Below are 4,936 nucleotides of genomic sequence, written 5' to 3' on the forward strand. Positions count from 1 at the left end.
CGAAGATATTACGGTGGAGTTCTGTAAGCACTATGCTGACAATGTCGAGATTCGGACCAATATAAGAACGCTAGAGGTTATGACACAGAAAGAAAAAGAAGGCTTTACTGAATTCCTTGCAAGATGGCGCGCTGAAAGCGTGAAATTAGCCAAGAAGCCTGACGAAGTTGAAATGGTAGATAAGTTCGTAAAGAATCTACGACCTATTTACCGCAATGCTCTGAAATACCAGAATTTTGGCTCTTTCAAAGAATTGATAAGAATCGGGATAAAGGTAGAAGATGATGTCATAAGGGCAGAGGCTGAAAAGCCGAAAGGGTACCAAGGGGCCTCATCATCTAAGGGCAAAGCCCCAGCAACGACCCATATTGATGAAGCCATCAATCTCTTAGAAGGGCAATCGAAGAAGTCGCAGCGCCAAACACCTAGGGCATTCACCGATATCGAATGCACTTATACATACGCTCTCCAAAGGCTCATAGCCCAAGGAAAGCTGAAGCCTATTGGTCCAACTCCGGACCCTCCCGCTGATCAACAAGGTAAATGGTATAAACCAAATGCCTACTGTGCCTTTCATCAAGGGAAAGGCCATGATACTGAAAGGTGCTATCGACTGAAGCACGTAATCCAGGATATGATTGAGAATGGAACACTCCCGATCCAAGTTGTCCAACCCAATAACATCTCCAATCCATTTGCCGATCACGCCAACTTTGTTTCTGTCGAAGACAATGTCGATTATTCCCATCTTATCCACCCATGTCACTTGAAAGGGGTGTTTATCGGGAAAATATTTGTGGATTGCTTTGAATTCTTGCCAAACCCGAAGAATGAAATTCAAATCGGGAGTCTCGCTCTAGAATGTACTCCTCTCGTTAACGAAGTTAATAAAGGACAATTCGATTCACCAACCTTCATCACTGGCGTAGATCCTCAGAGGACTACCTCAGGATGAAGGCAGACCATCAAAGGGATCAAGGACTAGAACCGAGCATCTAAGCTGACAGCTGAACAAGGGAAAGCTTAAGACCAGATTTGAAAAATTATGAGTCAGGATCTGTTTTCTTTTCTTAGTCGAATCGAGTCTAGGACTTTCTTTTCTTGAAGCTGAGTCGCGATGACCTAGGGTGTGTCCTAGGAATCGTTCCTTCGAGTCTGTTAAGCATTTGCCTTCCCAATAAAATGTTGCAGTTTTGTTTCAAAATATGTCTTGTTTTCAATCATCAATCATTCTGAAAGCATGATAAAATGCACAACACACTCAAAGGAATCCCTAGGGTAGAAATATGTCTTGTTTCAAAATGTAAGGTACACTAGGATCCCGTGTTTGATTCCTTTACCTATTCCATGTCTGGCGGTAGAAAACCTCCATCAGAACCAGTGCTTATGACAAGCTTTCAGATGATTCTATGACGAACCCGGACTAGCTCCTTGTTTCCCCTATCGATGATGGAAGGCAAGCCTTTTCCCCAACAAAATCATCCCATCTCGAAGAGAGGAGATATCAACCCGTTCTAACAAGGAATTGTTAGTCCCTACCCAAATTAGTTGGTGAAGCCCAGTTTTTAAGGTGTATCCATTTGTGACTAAGAGAATGAATAGAAGGTCATTTTCAAAGAGAGAAAAAAGATGAAAAAGAATGAAAAATGAGAAAAAGAGAAAAATTGGAAAAATGAAAAAAAAATGAAAAATGAAAAAAAAAGATGAAAGAAAAAGGAAAAAAGAAAAAAAGATGTTGAAGTCATTGCAGAACGCTTTTGGTTGAATGTCGAAGTTACGGAAGCCAGAAGTCAAGTCAAGTACCCATAGTTGAAGTTCAATGGGCGAAGCCCAAAAGCTTAAGTAGTAACCTCTTTACCCTCTAAGTCCTTCCCGAGACGATTCAAAGGGATAGTCGGGAATTTTGAGAATCATTCCGCTTGTCTTTGTTACACCCTTTTATGGTCCAGACATGGAAATTTGAACCCACATCATTTTTCAACCCATTTGCACTCGTGGTTCATCAAACCCGAGACACCCATTCCAACCACATCAGCAGCCATAGCCCTTGGCCTTAGCACCACAAAACAAACCTTCAGAATGATGGTTAACCATTCCAACTTGTTATTACCAAGCTCCACATCCCAAAATATCCAAGCCTTTTTACACCTAACCCCTAGACACGGGATACAACGGTACCTTACAGGCTAGAATAGGATACGACATGATACCTTAGGTGAAACCTTCGAGTGTGTACACACAATCAAAATGCCATGTTTATGCACCATGATCGAACTACGTCGGATTTGATTTCGCTCCACGCGAATACGTAGGCAGTCCTTCTGAACAAGGGATTCAATCCACTCATCAACCAAGTTGTCATCTTGTCGGTTTCTTACGGGTCTTAACCAAGTCCAAATGAAGCCACCTTTGTTTGAGTCGGTCTTAGCACTCGATGTAGGCTAGGATGAGGATATAGGTTCAGATAAGTAGTGTCAAGTCTCGGAATGAGCTTTATCTAACGGTGTAGGCAAAGATGCTGAGTCACATAGATGTGGGTTTGTGTTGGGAACAGAAAATATGAAAAAACCCGCTGAAAAGAAAGAAGGCGTGGAAGAAAAATAGTAAAAGCCCGCTGAAAAGAAAGAAGGCGGTGGCAAGAAATGATGAAAACTCGCTGAAAAGAAAGGAGGCGAGTAGAAGAGTGACAAAATGTTCCCAACAAGAGTGATGTGTGATGTCTAAGTGTTCTCATAAAATCAGTCTGTGTTTAGTGTCTGGGCGAAGCCAACGTTGTTGCTCCGTGAGTTTAATCCACCTTGTCAATGCCAAGTGATCTTGATTCCTATGTGCCCTCGGGAGCACGACCATGCCATACGATATCTCCGTCCCAAGTTCGACGACCTTGTGGTTCCCATTTGCCATCTTTTGGCGCCGGAATGGCCAATTTACATTTCTACCCCCAGCAAGTCAATAATTGAATTTAAACTCGTGCACACTTACGGTTTTATTTTCCTTTTTTGTTTTACGGTAGCGGGCTACGCCCACGTTGTTTACCGGTCATACAGAGTGTCTGAGTCGTATTTCATGCTCACCCATCAAGGTTCGATTTCAAAAAAAAAAAAAAAAAAAAAAAAAGTTCAATATTCCGAAATTTCAAAAACTTTTTGCAAATTATGGATAGATGATCCAAGTAGTAGAATCTTTTCGGGTCGATGATCCAATCTCTCAAAATTCAAAACTTCAAATTCAATTTTTTGGGTCGATGGCCCAACATACCAAGTAATGTCAAATTCAAAATTCAGGTCGATGACCCAATTTTTTCAAAATTTTCAAATTCAATTTTCGGGTCGATGACCCAGTATTTCAAATGATCCAATTTCAAGATCGATGATCCAAATGTGCTTATGTAATGATTATTGCTAGTACGTTTTTGTGTTCCAATTTTAGCAGGATATGCTTCAATCGGGGCTCTAAAGTCTTCGACTTTAGAGCCATTACAAATCGGGGCTCTGGGCCGTAGGCTTCGAGAGACCATTATCAAGATGTAAAGGATGACATCCACCAAGAATTCAATTCAATACAAGAGTATGAAATGGAAGAATTCCGTAGCTGAAAGTAAATGATGAAAGCGGCGGCAACCTCCTTGGAAAGTCCCGTCCCATTCGGACAAGCGCCAGCAGATGATAAATTTTGGGCAAATGTCAGCAGATGATGAATTTTGGACATACGCCAGCAGATGATAAACTTTATGCATGTGTCAGCAGTTGCCGAACTACGACGCGGGTTTGATTCCGTCAGAAACGGATACGTAGGCGCCTAAGGATAAGGCTCAATCCACCATATATGCAATTTTATGGGTCGACGACCAACGACGATAATTTGACACAACAGAAGCAAGAGTCAATCCCCAACGAAGTTTCAGGTATGGTCTCTTCTTATGGCTGGCGAGCTTATATACGCAAGTCCAATGGACTATAAACGACCCGAAGAATCCTCAGGTCGAGAGGGACCTGGGGTATACTTTGACTTTCGCCTTGTCCAAGCCTCAGTCAAAGTGGGGGCTCTGTAGATACCCGTATCCGTCGATATTGGAATTTATAGAGAACCCAACAAACACCCGATGATGATAGGACACATGTATCCTTTAGATGTCATTGTCATTATTTGGGTTCGTTTTACGATGTAGAATGGGCGTCGTCGATGAAACATTTTATTAATTTAAATGATATTTAAATTAATGTTTTTTTAAGTGAATTCATTCTATTAATTTAAATGATATTTAAATTAATGTTTTTTTAGTGAGTTCATTTTGTTATTTTAAATGATATTTAAATTATGGGTTTTTAGGTGAATTCAATTTATTTTATTTCACTTTGAATTTATTTTCCCAAGTTTATTTTATTGAAAATAAAATAAATAATTGATTTGATAAATCATTTTCTGAGTATATTTGATTTGAAAAGTCATTTATTTTAATGGGTTAATTGATTTGAAAAATCGATTTTAAAAAGCGAAGAAAACTCGTTTTTAAACATGTTTTTTTGAGCTCGATTTTAGCTCGGTTTTTGAGCCCGTTTTCTTCACGAATTGGCACGAATCTCGAGTACATTAACCAACCTAGACCAATACCCATCCACCCTAGTTCGAACCCCCTATCCATGGCCCAAATTCTTGTCCCAAATCCCTCACAAACAGCCCGCAACAAACAGCCCCCCCCCCCTGTTTTGCGTGCCAATTCCCGAGCCCAAAACCCGCTCCAAACACTACCAAAACCCGTACCCATTAACCCTAACCCACACCCTAGTATCCTACCCATATTATCCTAGCTTAATCACCAAGAAAACCCCCCTCAAACCCTCACAAAAGCAGCTGGACAGCAGCCATGCGTGATGAAGCCCGACTGCCTCTCCCTCTCTTTTAACCTACTTTAACTTCTTATAAATACCACCCCTTC

Source organism: Silene latifolia, chromosome 11, assembly GCF_048544455.1.
Source record: "Silene latifolia isolate original U9 population chromosome 11, ASM4854445v1, whole genome shotgun sequence".
NCBI lineage: Eukaryota > Viridiplantae > Streptophyta > Magnoliopsida > Caryophyllales > Caryophyllaceae > Silene > Silene latifolia.